Source organism: Teleopsis dalmanni, chromosome 1, assembly GCF_002237135.1.
Source record: "Teleopsis dalmanni isolate 2A chromosome 1, ASM223713v2, whole genome shotgun sequence".
Lineage (NCBI taxonomy): Eukaryota > Metazoa > Arthropoda > Insecta > Diptera > Diopsidae > Teleopsis > Teleopsis dalmanni.
Window position 1 is genome coordinate 9,984,782 of NC_051846.1, and position 20,826 is coordinate 10,005,607.

At 30.4% G+C, this 20,826-nt stretch overlaps 1 protein-coding gene and 1 long non-coding RNA gene across 3 annotated transcripts in view; both read right to left on the reverse strand.

The window, feature by feature from the left end:
- The window catches only part of LOC119673171 (protein sprint), a gene marked incomplete at its 3' end in the record, with an annotated part of 222,386 nt that overhangs the window by 193,874 nt on the left and 7,686 nt on the right, over positions 1–20,826 (reverse strand).
- Positions 10,186–11,184, reverse strand: LOC119673176. Of its 2 annotated transcripts, none has more exons than XR_005252019.1 (3): positions 10,814–11,184; positions 10,552–10,759; positions 10,186–10,433 (listed from the first exon to the last, which is right to left on the reverse strand). It is a non-coding gene; the product is annotated as an uncharacterized LOC119673176 (long non-coding RNA). The 2 variants fall into 2 exon arrangements; XR_005252018.1 differs by having other exon boundaries at positions 10,552–10,767.

The following is a 20,826-nucleotide window of genomic DNA, read 5'->3' on the forward strand; positions in this document are numbered from 1 at the left end:
TCAGAAAAATAATTGTGTTCTTATGTAAATTTTTATGACACCAACCTTTACCGTAATAAACATTTTATTCAACAGTAAATCTTTGGTATTTAAACAAAAGTAATGACAGGATTTTTGCGTTGAAAGCCTCCGCATCTATTTCCTTCACTCTTTTATTAAAAATGCGAAAATGCCCAGCTCATGCACGGCGGCGACTCAATAATTTAGGAGCACCCTTTCGTGCGAATCTTGACCAATTACAGGATCTGACACTAAATAGCATTTCAGGCTTTGCCAAAAGTTCAAGGTGGTTTTAAGCCCTAAGTTTTTTTTTATACAGTAACATAATAGGTCAATAGGCCTAAGAGAATTCACAAGGGATCGCCGGTATAACCTAACCTAATATATTCGTGATAAATACCAACAACTAAGGTTTAAGCAAAGTTCTATTTTTTGGTAAAATTATACAGGCTCCTCGGGGTGGTATGCAGATCTATGGTTAATTATTGTTTAGTCTGATGAAATGCTAAACAATAATCGAGTCAAGACATAAAAAGGGCTTTTGAAGATACCTCGCAGTTAATAGAGAGTAAAAGTGCTCAAGTACACTAGCTCAAATAGCTTCAACATAATAATATTATTAGTAAAAAAAAAAGCAATAAATTAGTATATTCCGCATACTGCTATCTTCATTGTAAAATATTTAAAAATAGCTAAATAAGTAACTGCAAAATCGTAACCATTTATTTACTAAATTAATTTAAATTCATAACTAATATTGTCTTAGCTCTTTTGATAGGACTGGAACTTATATCTATTTGCTCGAATAAGCTTTTAGTGCTACGTTATGACTTTGGAGTATGCCCGAACATTTCAAAATAGCTTTTGTTGATTATTTTTAAATATTACTGTTTTCTGAGAGCATTAGTAGTTAAGAATTTTAAATGAAAGCTGTTTAGAAAGGTCTAAGCCAACTCCGAAGACCTGGTAATGTAGTTCTAAGAGTGACTTGAGAGAAAAACAAAAATAACAGGTTACGCAGTTTAAATAGTTCTGATATTCATAATAATTTTTCTACTTTCAGAAAATTTATTTGGAGTAATTTTAACAAATACATCAGTTTATTTCAGCACTTCATCATTGGTCTTAAAAAAACCCAAAAATTGTAATAATATATTGTAGATTCAGTAAAACAATGAAAAATAATCATAATAAATATATTTCGATTTAGAATAATTATTGATTTTTTAACTACATAGCATGACTATTAGCTGCAACCGGTAAGTTGCAGTGAAATTAAAATACATTTATACCTTCAGACGGAAACTTGCGCCTATTTTCTGTTTATCTCCAGTAATTGTCAAAAATAGACTTCAGTACCGACTCTCATTGCACTAATAATGTCTGGGACCTTTTGTCACTAAATATTGTTAAATTAATGGATAGCTGTAGTTCATTCGGGTTAGCGTAGGAAACTCTCTTTTGGGATAGCGTAATGGATTCATAGTTTAATTTGACTTTCATTAAATCGAATCAGATTGAGAATCTTGAACAAAGAAATATTGTTATGTATATCACTAGCCTTAATTTGTTCGTTTTATCTAAAGAAAGTCTGTTCAGGAATAGCACATTAGATACGACAAATCGCAGGACTATTGGGGAAAATATTTGAATTTAATATATAAATATGTATGTATATATTATACATACATATAAATATGTATAAATATTTCGTGCCTTACAAATATGGTCATTAGTTAACATAAGGAGTAATCTCAAAATAAAAAAAAAAAAAAATAAAAATACAAAATAAAAAAGATGATAATGAAAAAGATAATCAATTGAATTTTTGGCTGACCATACAGCCGTTTTAAATATTGCCAAATATCCATTTTCAGTGGTCTTGGAATTATTTCTCATTTTTAATAATTTATAAATAAATTTTTTGAGTCTGCAGGTGTGTAAAATTTTTATCTTCATTTCCATCACTGTTACTTTTATTTAAAAAAATTAATTTTACTATATATAAATTAATTTACACCAACTAAGCATAAATTTATGAAAGACATTTATTGTTTTGAAATAGTTCCATAAACCTAATTTCCTCATCTTAAGTTTATGACCTAAACCGTAATTTTTTTTTCTGACTACTTGCATTAGCATTAACTCATTGCAGAGCATTTTATTGTCAACTGTACAACTGATAGTACATAAATTAAATACATAACTATTTCAGTTAGATGTCTTCATAATTTTCAGTGTAATAACATCACAGAACTACAATATACTTTACTCGTACAAAATTCTCCAGCAACAATCGTTGGCTGTCACTTAGTTCTCAGTGCGATAATGTTTATGCACGTTATGCGATGCTTGGAGCTTATGTCTTAAGCCAGAATTTATCACTTGTACACCAAGAGCCATCTAATTATTTATACAAACTCATAAGATTTGCGAAAATAGAGAATAGAGAAAACCGCCACAAAGGATTTAGACACTGCTTAGCTCGTTCTGTTATCCCTGCTCACAAACACCCACAGACCGCATAGAGTTTGTGTAATGTTTGAATCTTGTTCACGTCATGTTAATCTCAATTTAACACACTTTAACGCTGATTCTGTCTCTGGCACAGGTTCAGCTATCACAACAACAAAACTTATCGTTCCATGAAATTATTTCCTCCTATATATATACAAATATACTGTATATATTTTTTTCTTGAAGAGATTTTCTACTATTGCGCTTTCTTCACTGTTAAACTTCATTATTCGCGCCTAAATGCAAAATTAAACACATTCACTGTCAAGCTCCCACTCTCCAACTCCAACTCCAACTCCAATTCCAAGGATATTTATTTAGAAATGAAGATGTATGTGAACAAACAAAAACACTTTAGCACATTGTCGCACCTAAACCCCGGAGCGGGGCACAGGCACAGGCACAAGCACAACACAGCACAACCATAGCCACAGCCACGGCAAAATGCCACAGAAACGCACTGTTATGTCGCTTCTCCGGTGTCTTTCGCCTACGCTGCTGCTTCCATAGTTTTGCTCTTGTAATGCCAGTTTGTACGTCAGTATTGTGTTATTGTGTCATTGTGTAGCTGTACACAATCAGTACACAATTGTCAGTGTGGCAGATTGTGTTTCCCAAAAACCAACAACAACAACAAGAACAACCAGAACACACTCAGACTATTTTTATGCAAGGATTCGCATAAGTTATGGCCTTCTGCCGTGGCATTATGCCTTCTGCTATTTCTGTGCGCCTGGCGTTAATTTGCACACTTGTGTAGGTGTTTTGTCCTACACACACGCAAAGTGCCTGTTGTCCTCGTACGTGTTCGACACGGCTGAGTACATGTGAACAAGCATGGGCCTGTGTGTTGGCACTTCAGAGAATCAGAGAATGAACTTCAATTGGTGTAGTGTGAATGTAATTCCTAGTGTAACTGCGAGTAGTCCTTCCTCTACTGTGTGCATGAAAGGATATTCAAAACATTTTGATTTTTTTGCAAGTTCTTTTTTAAACTTGTGGCGCAATTTAAGCGAAGGAATGTATTCATACAACAGTGTTTACATATTTAATCTTAAACGATAGAGGGAGATTAGTGAGGACAAGTTTTCTGATTTTATAAAGTGAATATGTTATTGCTTTTCATATAAGATTCATTGGTTTGAAATTTAACTTCTAACTCCCATTGCATTCTTTTTTTGTTTTGTAAGACTAGAAGTAGGGGAGCGCCTACGCGCTAACCACGATCCGGCGTCCCGAAAAGTGAGTGCCCAAGTCGGACGAACTAAAGCTATCACATCCATTCCTAGAGACCTTGTTCTATCTCGAGACTGCGATAAGTATTACTTCGGGGCAGGGCCTTTATTAGTCATTGAAGATTTCAAATGGTGTACTTGCGCCCTGCTGTTGCTGCAGGTGACTAGTCTTACACTTCGTCTTGTTGGAATACATTTGCTTGCTGCAACTGCTTACTGACTTTCATTGCATTTAGATTTATTTCTTTAAGGAAAATCTCATAAATATGGGTGCATATGATTGTTTGATTGGGTGCACTGACAGATATGTTTCCACTTCCCACAATAAGTAATTTTTCACTGTTTTAACGTCTTAAAACTTTTATATATAAAAAGACAAAAAACTAAATCCATCTACTCGAATTAGACAAATTATTAGATCTATCCTTCGTACAGATAAATAGTCTTACAAACTTTCAAAAAAGTACTTTCCTAAAAATCTATTCATTCTTGAAGCCAGAGCTTGGAATTCATAGACAAAATGCGTGAGTGTTTCTTTTTCCTGTGAGTTTCTATAACTTCTATAGTGAGTACTAAAAAGAATGCGTAGGTTAACTGCGTGAGTTTCTATACACTAGTGAGCAGAGAAAGTTGCAGTAAGTCTTGCAGTATTTACGCGGTTTTTTAAGATTACACACTTGTCACAAATACTACTCTCTCAGGAAGTATTTTCTTTTCAAAAACAACATAAATGGAAATTTTTCGGGAAGAAATTTTATAAACTTTGCATCAATTAAATTTTTTGTTAATTAGAGCATTACAAACAGTTTATGAATTGCAATCTGCAATGGAAGCAATTATTTTTTATTGAAAATTTCATATAGGTATATATTTTTTGCAACAACAAAATTGTTGTAATTCACTACTGACGACAGTGACCATACTGACTGTATGGTTAGCCAAAAATTCAATTAATTAAAATAATATAAAAATAATTTTTGTTGTTGTAACTCATTACTTTTCGAAACCTCTCTATATATCTTCATATTAAAAAATATTTAAAAAATTGTGGTGTTTATTGCTGTGAGGTGGAATCTGTACCCAAGTTTTCTACTCTCAAGGAGCGTTGCATAGCTCACTTAAATAAATTTTTTTTTAGTATTTTTCATGTTTCTTCTTTTTTCATTTTCGAAAAAACGATATAACAAATCTGTTCGGAAAAAAATAGTTTTTCTCATACAATTGAGTACAACCTAGAGAGCATCCAAATTATTCCACAGCTTATTTTAATATTTTTTTGTGAAATAATATTTAATTAAAATTTTAAATCACAAAAAATTTATAAACATAATTTTTACACTTTAATTGTAAATCCTTAGTAGTGATTAATTTCAGTATAAAATTAAACTGAAATATTTAAGCTTAATTCGTAAGAAGATCAAGGCACTTTATTCCATAATGTCACTAGGATACGCAAATCTTTCTAAAAAAAGGTATTACACTTTCTCACAATCACATACACTAAATCACAAATCTACTTAACATGAAAAGTATATTTTGCTTATGACATTTGCCTGACTGATTAAAGGAAAATACTTGCAACTCCTAGCTACCAACAAGGACACGGAGGAAATACCGTAACGAATCCTTCGCCTAAATGCCAGCAAAACGCAATGAAACGTTAACAAAAACGCAGCACACATCGTCATAGCAATACTTCATTAACGCAACTTTAACATGAATTTTGCTATTAAAAGCGGAGTGTAGAGGGGAGAACGAAGGAAAATTAAAGCTGCTAAGCTTAGCAGTGGAAAACGGAAAATGGAAAATGTACTTACTGCTGCTTTAACTGCGTGAATTTACACGCTCACATGACATTGGCTAAAATCATTTGAAAGCATTTGAAAGTGACGAGTGAGATACTTGGTCCTGTGAATAACCATGTAGCAAGGAGTAAGGAGTAAGGAGCAAGGAGTGTTACGACTGTCAGGAGTGTTGGGAGTGCCGTGCCAGCGGTGGAAATGTTATTGGTAAGGTTGGTAAGGTCGGGGGTTATAAAAACAAAAGTAAAACGAAACCGACGACTGCGAATGTATTGAGAGAAGTAAATTAAAGCGATTTTAATTACGGTTGCCACAGCGATGAATGGAAATGTCAACTGTTGCGAGGAACATGTTCAGTGCGGTGCGGTGCGGTGCGGTGTGATGCGATGTTGTAGTCAATGTTTACCTTCAAGCGAATAAACAAACAACAACAACAACAACAACAACAATAACAGCAACTGGAGTAGCTGAGCTGCTGACTGAGTAGTGTGCTGAAAAGGTTAAAACATATGCCAGCGGGATAACTGTAAATTATTGCACGTGCCAGCATCAAGTAAAGAGTGAAAAAGGTTCTAATAATGCAAAAAGCGAGATTTACATTGAATGCGGTGCTGACAGGTGGGTGGTTAGTGCGGGTATGTGAACGTTATGAGGGGTGTTCGGCTTTTGTTTATAAATATTTTCGTTTTTCATTTTTTGCTTTCACAAAAATTTGTTGAGTGAAAATTGTTGAGCTTTAAAAAGAAACCAACAAAAAAAAAACAACAACATAAGCAAAAATGTTAGCTGTAAGCAGCAGCAGAGGCAGCAGCAGAGGCAGCAGAAGCAGCTAACATACAACATAACAGAAAGTCATTGCCAGCATCAGCGCAACCAAGAACACCACAAAGAAAAACAACATACACATAAATAAAGCTAACAACAACTACTGTTACAACAACACCACTAACACGAACACAGCTTCAACAGTAGCAAATGTTTTTGTATTATTTTTCACTTATTAACAGTTTCTATGTCTTTGCGGTGTTAAAACAGAAGCAACAAAAACAGTTCACAACCAAACAAAAACAAATGAAAAGAAAAGCGAATATGTTTATTTCCTTGCTTTTGTTTTCAGACAAAAAGAAAAAAATAAATAAATAAATAAAATAGCATAAAATGAATATGAAAATAGAAAAATAGAAAAATTTAGATAACATTGTGAATAAAAAGTGAAGCTGTTGAAAATGTAGCTTAATGTTGACGTGAAAATGTTGCCGACGGATGTGTTGCTAATACAAGTGAATGGCAATTTTTTAAAAGGATATTTCATTTTTTATTTTCCCATGTTTTATTATTATTTTTAATTTCATTCGCCTTTCTTTTTCAATTGCACAAATACCGTACATAGTATAGTAAACAAAAATAAAAACAACATTAAAATATGTATGTATATATATGTTAAATTAATGTAAAAACTAACATTATTCTGTTGTTTTTTCACTGTTATTCTTATTTTCACTACAACTTATGTGGTTCGTTGTTGTTGTTGTTTTTGTTGAGATCTCTGTCTGTATGCAACAAGATATTGTTGCTTTGCGTTGACTTTGCAAGGCAACTGCAGTTGCCACAGCTTCAGTAGCAACCACAAAAATAAACAAAGCCATTAACGTAATGCGATACGTACAACAATTTGACGACAACAACAACAACAATAACAGTGATGGCGAGGGTGGCATACAAAATTTGATATTTACGAGATAAAATTTTAAAAGGCTTCATTTAACTAATTCTGTGTGTACAAATAATGAAGATTTAGATAAATTGAATAAGGAAATATAAACGTTAATCATATAACTAATTCAGGGTTGTTGCTTATAATAGAAAAATTTTTTGTATAACAGTAAAATTTATTTATTTATTAGTCGTAAAGTTGTAATTTTTATTATATTTGGAAAATTGTTAATCGTATGGTGAGGAATGATTTATGGTAAAAGTATTTTTTCGATTATATAAACATTGCTTTAAGCCTTAATACTATAAATTACAGCTGTTTTTTCTATCAGAATTGTTTTCTTCTCTTCCTTTTGATGCAATCTATATCTTTTTCTGTCTTTTATCACTACAAAATGATTTTTGATTATTCTTCACTCTTCTTTTTTCTTCTTCTTTATTATTCATCTTTCTTCTTTTCTGGTAATAAAGGAAGGAATTCTTTTATATTTTTTATTTTTTTCGTTTTATTTTTTTCTGTTTTCTTCTTTATTATTTTTTGTTCGTCAATCTTCCTTTTTTTTTCTTTTGTATCTTGCTTTTGTATCAATGCTAATATTGGAAATATCATCGAGTGTTCCTTTTCGAACGCCGGTAGATATGTACTACACGATGTTTGAGAGATAAGGTTGAGCTTCGGTCCATGTCACCTAAAGTCTCGTGTTCTATTTGAACTTGAACAGTAATTAATTTTGAAGGTTCTATATTGGGCAAATAGGGGCCCATGAAGGCATTAAAATACAAAGGATATGTTGAACATAATTAATGACTGGTATTTTAAAAGTTGTTTCATAGAAATATAAAACAATTAAGGAATAATATATTTTTTATTCTATAAAATATGTGTCAAAACCGAAACTTTATCGATACTATGAACGATGAATTTTTAGTAGTTTTCGCTTGAATTAAACAACTTAAACCTTTTAGGTGCTGACATATGTGGTCTTTTATAGTTAAGTTAAAGATTAATTATATAACATATTTTAGTGGTTTCAGTCTATTTAATATTGAAAAACATTAGTTTCAAATATATAAAAAATGTTCAATTTTATATACATGAATTATTTTTATTTTAAACTATAGAGTTGGGAATCAGCATTATGGCATCACCTTAAGGTAATTAACATAATTACATTATTAAAGACTTTAGATGCTTCCCTCGCGCAGTACATAAACATTTGCACTTTCTCTTTGTTTATCACTCGTATCAGCGCTGATTAACTTGTTTACTTAAAGTGAAATTCATGCTGGAGTGAACATCCTAACAACCCACGCTGCATTACAATTTCATCAACAGAATTCCACTGCATCGTCGCCATATCCGGTTCACGTCATTGTTGCAGCCAGCCCTTGGGGTGCATTTAAATAGCGTCAATTTTTTACATTGCAGTTTGAAAACGAAACTAAAAGCTACCCGACCCAACCAAATCAGTTTATATAATTTTTATAGTTCATTCTACGTGTATTTTATATATTTTAATTTTTTTGCCTATTCACAAGTTGTTTACATAAACATTGTGACACTGTAACCCCTACTCCGTTGCGTTTTTAGTGTTTTGTGTTGGTTATAATGAAGCCATTCCTAATATAATTAATGCACTATAACACCATAGGTTCAACGGTTTCATTAAATTTATTAAATTAAAACTTTAACTAATTTATCCAACTGCAAATTTAGTTATTATTTAATGTATAATTTAAAAGAATGAAAAATGGCTTAGTGAAGTCTATATTAGCATATTTTGTGCTCAGAATCATAAATTAATATTACTATTCTTGTTTATATGTAATAACAATAATATATAATTTATTATTACAGATGAATTTAATAAATAATGAAGATTAAGAAATAATATAAGGGAAATTATGTAAAATTTAAATAAAATTATTATTTATTGCCTACTTATGGGGGCATTGGTAATAAGTCTCTTTTAATTTTTTACTACAGCATGCATTCAAAAAGTACATTTGCAGTATAATTATTATCGGAGTAGAAGAAACCTTTTTAAACAGCATAATTAAAAGAAGGGGTAGGATGGATAGATAATGATAGATAGATAATAATTTCAAATCTACATTTATGCTCTGAGAATAAAACTTATAGATTTAACAAATCTTTTCTTTTTTAATTTATCATTTCAAAGATAAGACATAATATTTATATAAAGTTTCCACAGAGATTGAGAGATCCAGATTTAATAGCTTATCAGATTACGTTAAGAAACTGAAAAAAAAAAAATATATATCTTTGTCCAGATTTTTAGCTCATTGAGATGCTGGCTTAATCTTTTTATATATCTCCTGCTAGAATTCCGACTATTTTTCTCTAGCAAAAATAATTTTCATGCAATAATAAATAAAGTAAAGCTACATAGTTTATTGGCAATAGACTAACTGTCAAAATTCATACTTTTGTTCCACCAACATGCGAAGTTAATTTGAAAAATTTGATTCTTGTTCTAATATTAAACACATATACGAGAATTAGAACATACATATTATGTCACAGCTTCTAACACCAGTTTTCTTAGGTATGAAGACAATTGCCTTATATCATATAATGTCATAAAATGTTTTGAAAAATAGGGAAGCCATAGAAAGTTTTTGTAAACTTCTATGTTCTTATTTTTTTGTTACCAATCAAATCAAGTCGATTTAATCTTCAGGATATTCGATATATGAACAAATTGCACTAACCATGACTAAGCTATACTAAAGACTTTGATAAAACTCATATCATTTCATATATTTCCCTTTGTCTAAAGTAATCATAATAGAAACAACAATATTTTATTAAATTATATTTTATTAAATTATTATTATTTATTAAATTATTATTTAAAATTTATTAAATTTTATTGAAATTATAGCAAAATAAAATTTTAGGCAATTTAAAAATTTAGTTAGCAAAAACCTTTCCCTTCTGAAAACCAGTAGAGGAAGGTAGGGTGTAGCTCCTATAGTCAATCATCAATCCTGTCAACTAACTGCCACTTATTGTATTTCATAAAACTTTCACTACTTGTAATAAGGTAAAAAAAATGAGTTCCTTAAGTATATTAACTGGATCCTAAGCCAGGCTTTAGCAACGATAACAGCAAAGAACGCAGCCCCTTCATATTTCGCACTAAAGAAATAAATTTATTACTCAAACTGCAGTTTAAAATCTTTTATATGTGCTTAGAATTAGTGGCTAAATAGATTAGGCTTTGTCTCATTAGTTTAGTATAATAAGTTCAACTTACTAATTTATTGTGCATCGGCTTTGATAAAAAGATATTGAAAAATACAAATTTAGTCTAGAGATACTTCAGAACACCGCTTCTTTCAATTCCAGTTAAAATTATTTTACTTTCACTGTTAACACTAATAATGTCAAAAGTTGGAAAATACTTGCATATATTCCAAAATGTTAGTTTTGTAAATTTTGGTGAAAGTTAGAATAGCTCAAGACTAAAATACTAAAAAATATGAAATATTAGAAAATTATCCAAAAAAGCATATTACCCGATATACACAATATTAATTCTGTTACAATTTTTTAAAAGTGTTGAGGAAGTCGATTATTTCTTGAAGGGTCTTGCAGCAATTGAAGAAGAATAAGTTGAATTTGTAGACACATCTCATGACCCTATATGCGTGTGCCTCTTCTGATGTGCAGACCTGCGAGGAGATTAAATGCGGTTCCGGTAAAAGCTTTAATACCCTCAACAAATACATTCCGCCCGACTCGGCCTTCGTTAAAACAAACACGGGACGGGGTTGATTATCCTCAGAGTCCATAGTTCCTTTTCTGCTCTTCAACTTTATATATTATAAAATTTTGTTGTAATTATAAAAGAATATGCCTAAATGAGCCTATATTGGTATGTGCTTCTAAAATTTGTAAATGAATTTTATTTAATATTTATTTTAGTTATATTATCTAAATTAAATAAAATGCATCGTTTGCTATATGTAGTTAAAAATTTTGTGTGCAATAAAGTAAAAATGTTGGAGATATAACATATCTCAAAATATTCTTGAAATTCTTTTATTATGAATATTAACATAATAAATTTGAATATATCTTAATAAATACTCATATCTCAAAAAGCTTGAGAAGAACATGTTAGCCGAAGAATGACATCCTCTGGAATCAATCTTGAGGTCCCTGAGGATATCATTATTCTTAATGTACCATGGAACTTTGCTTGTTGTTATTGGGAATTTATTTACTTCATTTATTAAGTAGAAAACGAAAATCTTGACTTCTTAATACAAATATTTAAAAGTATTACATGCTCCATACTCCGTTTTTTTAGTTAATTTTATACCATTATAATATTTCTTCAGAAATAGAAGAAAGAAGAAATCCAAAGGCGTGGGACATATGTATATTACAACTTTCTACCCGACTTTCTACCCGAGTTGTGGTTTCACAAAGATGACATCACTTCCAGGTGTTATATACAAACCATAATCTTCCATCTCTTCTTCAAAATCTTTGAATGGTTTCTAATTTTCTACCGCACTAACCTTTCAATATTGGAAGTAGTCCCAGTAAACAAATCATCATTCATTTTGTTAGTGTTGTTCTATAAGCTATCGTTTGTAAATCTTTGTATCCGTTTAATTACGATTTCCTGAAACTAGTCTTATCTGAAAGAAATGCAACTTTAAGATAAACACCTACGTTAATAGCTCAGTATTTACATTAAATCATGTAATGCTTAAGCCTTTTCTGGAAAGTAGAGTAGCCATAGAAAGTTTAGCAACAAATAGTTAATTGCATATCTATTGGACACCGTGCCCTAAGTATATTGAAGACAAATATGAGATTGACAAATATTAGAAAGCTGTTTGGCGAGAGAACAATATACGGAATCATATTCAAAATCTATTTAATGAAATTGACCAAAATATGAAAACCCTGGTAATGGTTAGATGGAATAATTTAACTTGTTGTAAAATCACAAAATCAAATGCACATCAAAACCATATGGACTTCAATCCAGTAGAGGTTTATACACATAAGAAGGATTTACTTACAGTATAAAACATAAATGCAGAGAACTGAAAGATAAGTACACGGAACATAACTTGATTGAATATACTTGAATGAACATATCTTATTTCTACGCCTAAGTAAAAATATTTAAATAGTAATACTAATCCTAAATTTTTTATACAATTTAAGACAGATTTCTATAAACAACACTTTTTATTATGATGGATTTAATCAGGATTTAATATAATACCTCAATTCTAACTAATATGCAAGGAAGAACATTTTTTTATATATCTTATATTTAAAAAGTACTAGACATTTATTCATTGATGAATTTCTGTTATTTATTTCAAAACAAAACAATGATATAAATATCTTATATTATATTTCTTCAATATGCACTTCTGCTTAATTAAAGACTGTAAAGTAAATTTATAAATTAATTTTCAATATCTTTAACTAAATTAAATAACTGAAATTTTACTCTTCACATATTCATGTAGTCCATTTCTAATTTGGTTTAAATATACACATTATACTAAACAGAAACCAAAGAGGCAGCTAACTGCACCATTTAATCGAATATTTATGAAAGAATCGAAAGTATAAGACAAAAAAGTGCTTGCCAATTGCTTTAAAAATGTAATAAAAATGAGAAATATATATTATAAGATAGATAATAAGATATATAAGTTAGATATTAATTTCTCATTGAAAATCTTTTCAGTGTTAATAAAATTAACTTATATTCTATAAACAAATCGAGAAAAGAAATAAACAACATCCATTGAAAATATTTTGATAAAATTTTCTTTTTCTTGTTTTCATACATATTATTGAAGGGTTTACTTATTTGTTTTGTATTTAATTGATATTTTATGTTCATTTTGATGAAAGAAACTAAATTCATATTGGAATTTAGTTTTCAATAGAGAGGTTTCTTTATCCAACAGTAGTGAAATTGAACAACAAAAATTTTTTTTATAATTTTTAATTAATAAATTAACTATCTCAAAAAAAGTTATTTGAAGAAATAATTCCAAGAACGCTGTTGATGGGTATTTTTCAGTATTGGAAACAGTTGTATGGTCAGTGAAAAATTCAATTATTTAAAAAGGAACAAAAATTGTTGTTCACTACTATTCCATAAAAATCTCTTATTTATTTTGGGCTTATGGCAAGGTCAATGATAATAATTTGTTATTAAAAATATTACTAATACTTATATATTAATTATATGCAATATTTCCACTACTTACTTATTAATATCAGCAATGTGATGATTTTTTGTACGGTTTCACTTCCAAAATCAGTGAAGTACTGATTGCAAACATTGAAGTTTCAAGTAATTAAGTAGCAACTTCGTTTGTTAAACATAAATTTTATCACTTTAAATTTTATTTCCTTTAATACTTTATCTTTATTGATGACACTTAAAACAATTTACGACATAAACGACCACAATCAGTGCTTGCCTTAGCGGGAGGAGGACGAAAATTCAATTTAAAAATCAGCGTTTAAATGTTAAATCAGCCAATGGATATTGTAAAAAATTTCACTTTTCTGCTGACTTTATTGGTTAATCAATTTAACGCTTCAAGATAACGTGAAACACAATACAAAGTGTGAAAATGAAGTCAATAAAAATAGCGCCATTAAACTGTCTGATTACGCGCCAAAAATTGAAACAGAAAAATCTTCAACTACAGGACACTTAAATGCTCCAGCAGTAAGACGATTCTCCACACAAATAGTAACTGACGAAGCAATTGCCATGCAAGTCAGTACATCTAAAACCGCACCATATACACTCAAAGGATATCTTAAAGTTTTATTTTGTTTATTTTTATTACAAGAAAGTTTGTGTTTTATCACAAAGAATCGTTTGCTCCTTAAGGATATTAAACACTCTAAAGTTTTTGCAACGTATCAAGATACATCTCGGCTTTGCGACGACTTTGCGAAATATTTTTACGAAAATTTTCGTATTCTTTTTCGTCGAGTAAGAATTTTACGCGTATCTGATTTTGTACTGAGATGAAATGCAACCGTTAGGATTGAAAGTACGTAAGGAACTGTTTGGTTGAGTTGGTGCATGCCAGAAATTAACTTATCACAGCGACCAGCAAACCATGAACGCAAACATGCCACAGCATGTGCCGAAACTTGGTAGCATGTTTACAAGCCCTTCGTACCAATATGTGCCACCAAGTTTGGGAGCTTATATTTTGGGTAAGGAATAGTTACGCTCTTAGTTTCCACAGTCCACAGCACCAATGCGCATGTCAATTTCCAACGTAATATGTTGCGGTCCGCTGCCTACGCCACTTGCAAAGAAAGTAAACAACATTCAGGCAGTGTGACACTCCACAGCTGACTCCACAGCATCGCAACGCAACTGGTGGTTACTACGAGTTGAGGCAAGGTTGCTTAGCTACAAAGCTAAGCATTGCTCACAGCACAGCTTTGCATTGTTATCAGTTGCAGTGTTAACCTAAGCTAACAGCTAATAACAACGACGTGAAGAACATCTTACCTCCCACTTCTCTTCACTTCACTTCACCTTCTGCTATTTCACAGTTTTTATTTTATCTAAGAACTTGACAATAAACATGTCACTCCGTCCCAGTGCGGTGTTTATGCACTGTTTAGGTTTGTCAGAGTGAACACTCCCCTTCGCATAAGCGTTCCATATGTTCGCTTATTAAATTCGCATCATCCTGTTACGTTGGTTGTCCTTAAAGAGAAGTGCTTCGTAGTGTCTTCCACTTTTATGCGCCCGTAATGTTCTCCTGAGGTTTACAATTTCAAATTGCTTTGAATTTAATCAAATTGAATTTGATTTTTATTAGTACTTTTTTGTGTGCACTTTAAATTGTTGCCTAGTTTCGTTGGCTCACAGCCAAGCACATCATTTTTATCTTTTATATCTTTTCTTTTTGATTTAATAATAATATGGTCTCTCTGATTTCCTTTTTAATCCTTAGAAACGTTGTTTTTTTTCTTTTGCTCAGCCATTAAAATGAAATTTAATTCCTTCTCTGCTTCTAATTGCTTTGTTGCATTAGCAGCGGAAAAAGTTTTGATTTTAATGGGAAAATATTGTAGCCTACTTTTGGCGGCTTACATTAGCTCACCAAGGGGCATTAACAATTTAAGTGGAACATTTAAGGATTAGTTTTGGAGTAGAAACTACTTTTTAGTCACATTAAATTTTAAATATTTTTTAAAAACCTAAAATTAAAGCATAGAAAATCTATGGGATGTAATAAGTGTACATTAAAATACAAAAAAAATTTAAAAAAATTTAATTTGTTTCACAAATGCCAAGCAAATACTAACTTTGTAGCACTTTTGTAAATTCTATGTAAATACAATTGTTGATTATCCCCATAGACATTATAGTATACTGATATATAACTATTAAAAACTATATACCTATTAACCATATTGTTTGAATTATGCACATATATTTAAAACTAATTTAACTCATAAAATGATAACATAAAATGATTGTGTAAAAATGTTAAAACCCACATACAGATATGTGTATATGTTGGAAAAGTTTCTTTCTTAGAAACGAGTTGAGAAGATCTCAGCTATCAGAGTAGTCAAAGACTTCCAACTGAAATCGCATTCCAGCATTCAGGAGGTAAAACATAGAAGGCTTAATACTTAAATTTTCAAATTCATTTAAGTTAGGAGTGAGTAATGATAGCTATATACAGAGTTAGAAAAATTTTTTTAAAGCCTTAAATACAAATATCTGCTTGTCAGCCTGCACTGACCATATGTATAGCATATAACTTACTCACTTCGTTGGGCATTACAAATGTGAGTATTATTAACTGCGTCCAATAACTTCGGGCACCCAGCCTGATCAGTGGCTTACTGCTTAGGAATGCTTTTTAAAATGCCACCTAAGTGAGTCCTTTCTTTGTATCCTGGCTGATACAAAAATTTTTGTTTTACTGATTATATTATTTTTATCTATATGTTCAGCTCTTATTAATCCAAAGTCAAATATTAAATTTTATACTGCAATTGTTTTAAATCAAACTAGTTATATATATCTGCTTGCTAGCGATAGTCAATATTTTTGTGAACATAAATTTTAGTAGATGACAAATATTTTGTTAAGTCTCAAAAAATACAAAATATATGCAGAGAGATGATATAGAGAGATAATGAATATGTATTTAAATCAAAAATAAGTCCAAAAGTAATGAAAATGGTAAACTTTTTCATGAGGTGATCAAAGTATTTTTAAATTCACATGAAACTGTGTCAGTTTTAGTTCTTCAAAATTTACCATTCATCTTTTTCTATATAAGGTGGATAAGAACTTATTGAGGAGTTAAAAAAAAAGTTATTGTTTACTAATATTTTCTCTTCCTGAATTTTGTTTTCATTTTTAAATTACATTTAATTAGATTCCTTTATTAAGTAATACAATGACACAAAGAAAAAGTAATATTATGTACCGAATACTTACTGACTTAATCCACTTTAGTTGCAAAGTAAGTGCATCCCAACAAAGGACAACAATGAAAACTGCAGATGCACACAGCAACGAACTTGCAACTACGTGTGCATCAATGCATTATGTGAAGAAAAAAATAAACAAGGAGCTGACTGCATTTCTTCAGGATAAAAATGATAACAACAACAACAAGAACAACAACAATTCCTGCTTAGTTGAAGTGTTGCCAGCAGCGGCACATCTTAGAGACATTCACCTAGCTGATGCTCTTGCTATACTTAAATCCGCTTAGCAGGGAGTTATGCAGATACAATATATACAATATGCATCTTGAAAATACTTTAAGCTAACACGCATTGTCAACACAAGTAGGTATGCGGGTGCAGACGTTTGCAGTGTTGGCTTAAAAGGATAAAAATGACAGTGTAACAATTTCGGGATTATGTGATCATGGCTGGTTAATACCTTAAGTATCTAGATACACAATGCTACATAATGCAAGATTGTGAATCTGAGGGCGTAACATTGTGTTACTACGAGAAACACAAATACATTGTTTAGTATGATTTTGTCATCGTTGTGAGATTTTAAAATTCTCCTTGCAGTTACTTAAAGATTTATTCGAGATTAGTTGCAACAGTGAATTCAAGAATTTATATTAAAGGCAGTCAAACACAGTTTGTTTGACTTTCTTGTTGTTTTACTTAACGTTTTTCAACAAATTTTGCATTAATATCTAATTTATTTGATTCCAGGCATGTTGTAGCCGTCGCTGTTATCCTTTTGAAAGTGGATCCGGCTGGGTGGTGCTCTACATTTGAAATTCAATACCAAGTATGCAAATTCAGTTTGTTGCGCTTTGTTGTATTGTTGTTCCAGTGAAGTATTCCTCCCAATTATTCTGTTATGTATACGCTGAAAATAACTCATAGCCGAAAATGCTTATCATTACTGTAGAAACGTGATAATCAAAATGTTTCAACTCTTCCACACATGAAAGCTAGAGTGCATTTCTAAGCTTTTCATTCGGAATATTTTCACAAAGCAATTCAAATTCTATTTGATGCGTCCAATAATTCCATTTGATGAGTTGCGAAATTGATTAAATTTATTTTTTATATCCACTTTAATGCCAATTTACTACATTCGATTCAATTTTTGTACGTAAAAAACTTCTGTTAATTCAGTATCATTCATTTCAGTAGCTTAAATGAAATGAAATACAGCGAAAATCTATAAAATATTCGTCGAATTTCAAATATTTTTATTATTTACTCAGCGAAAAACAATAATGTTTCCATTGAAAAAACTATATTGTTTTTACTATCCGATACTCTATTTTACTTTGGCAATCATATACAGGGTCACATGAGCTCAATTTTGAGAAAAAATATATTATATAAAAATTGTTTAATATTTTACTTAAAAGTTACTTAAAATGAAGTACATTTTTCAGTAGAGACTATTTTGATTAATTGAAACTATTGTATTTAATGGAGTGGCTTCAAACAGTAGTGAATTGTAACAACAAAATTTTTTCTTTTTTTTAATTAATTGAGTTTTTGGCTTACCATACAGCTGTTACGATTGTTGCCAAATACCCATCAGTGGTTAAATTCTTTAATAAATATTAATAGTATTATGGATAGAAAATAAATATTTTTTTTTTGAATTCATTTAATTTAATACAACCTGTCCGGTATGAATGACAATAAATAATATTTTTTAATATAAATTGTATTAATAATTATAATGAACTAAAAAAGAATGGCGCGTAAGGACTATGTCCAGTGACATATCCATATATACTTAAAATAGAAATGTGTGACCTACATATATATATCTAAATTGTCTCGCGAAGTTTTTTCTTCAGCCTTGTAAAAGTGTTTGAGGCGGATATCAGGTTAAATATATTCAATTTTCAGTCTCGCTTGTACGCATCATATAGTAACATTAGCATGACTTTCTCCATATTATGTTCCTAGATTAGGTTCTACAAACAAGAAAGAGTAAAATAATCATGCAATAAATAAGTTTGCACACCACAAAAAAATAAACAAATAGTTCTATATACAAGAAGCTGTAATAAAATTTTGCAATAAATAATGTCTTTACAAAAGTATTGAAATTTAACATCTAAAAAATTATGATTTATTAATTCAATCATTCTATTGATAAATTAACTTCACAGCAAATGAACAAAACTCCCAGTTTGGACATACAAATCAAGTACGGCTTTGACTGACTCTGAGCTTCAAATTTGGCAGGGCACGAGTCAATGCTTGCTACTTGCAGTCTCAATAACTTATTTAAGATCTATAAAATAATTAATTAATATATTTATTTATTTATTTTAGAATTAATTCGAAGACTATATTTCAGTAAAATTTCAAAACCTATATCATCATCCCTTCTCCACTTCGAATACTAAAACTATTTTATTATATGGTAGTATCTTAATATAATCCTAATTGTCTTTGAAAACTGATTAGCAAACTGATGTATTGCTTCCAGTAAATATAAGAGTCCTCATCTCATAGAACTCTGAGGTGAGTCCTTTAGGTGTGATATGGTGTGGTGCGAATGGGTGCCCTTCAATTATATTAAATGGTGCCGTCATTTTACAAAAAAAACACTATGTTCTACGCTCTTTTGAAAACGTTTATATCGTTAACAATGTGTTACTAAATAAACTAGAATGAGACTAGACATTATTTAAATCATTTCACAAATGTGCTTAAAAAATATGGTATAAAGTATTTCATTATATTATATAAATAAGATACCTTGTCTTATATGGTTCCTCGAGTTAGTAACTTCAACCACTTCGTCTCATCTGTATATGGAAGATCCCATGAAAGTTTTAATAAAAAACTGGAGTATATATAGTTTCCAACATATACATTTATATATGCACATGTGAAAGGTGTTTCTGAAATTAATCAGAACACCCATTATTCTACAATAAATCCCGATTGCTGTGTTTTATATATTTCTACGTGAATAGTGAGAATTTATTTTAATACAAAGTTTACTGAAACTATTTGCATTCACTATTTCCGTTTTTCAGGTGGATGTTATATTGTTTAAAAGATACGTAATTGCATTTTATGTGAAAATATATCTATGTGAATAAGTCAGCGCTATCTAAAACAAATCAAAAGTTTTATTTTATTTTTATTTGCATAATAGAAATCATTTCAACAATAATAAAAATGTATAAATCTAAATGACTTTAGATGATTTTCAAAAAAAGGATATTTCACTATAAAGCATTAAATGCTTTATAACACACATCAACTGATTCGTTGTATATATATATTTTTATTTATTTTATTTAATTTAGAATATATTAAAATCGCTATTTATATAAATTCCTAAAAAATGGTAATTTCATCTATTTCTATTTTTTTTATTAGTTTATCTGAACTTATGAAAGTTTTTAAAATGATATAAATATATCCTAGTGAGATATTTAACAGTGGTGACCTATTGACTGCGTTATCACCTTAACAAAATAGGTCTGTCCGAAGAGATAGATTGTCGACTCTGTTTAGAAGAATACGATTCATTTCAGTCACATTCTCTGTGACTGCTCAACCTTGAGCTGGACCAGGAGGAGGTCACTCTGTCGAGAACTACTCTCCCCTTCTGACATTATAAAGTCCTCAACGGCTGCCATTCTCGTTTCATTCGGAATGCAGAATGTCTTCTCTTCGGTAAGCGTCTGTTGCAGTACAAAAGATTAACTATGGTCGCAATGCTCTGCTCCTTTGGAAGTTGGTACCCAGTTTATTCCTATCCTTTCCATTTATTTACCAAGATATACTGAAATATATGTTTTTTTATTTATGTGTATTTCTATTATTTTTGTGTACTTTAAAGTAATTTTGAAATTAATTTTTTAAATATTTTTGCGAATATAAGAAGTTAAGTACGGCTTTGGATCAATTGGTTAAGGTGCGCTGAATCTGAGCTTCACATTTGGCAGGACCCGAGTTCGATTTCTGGTACTTGCAGTCTCAAAAATAATTATTTACGAATAAT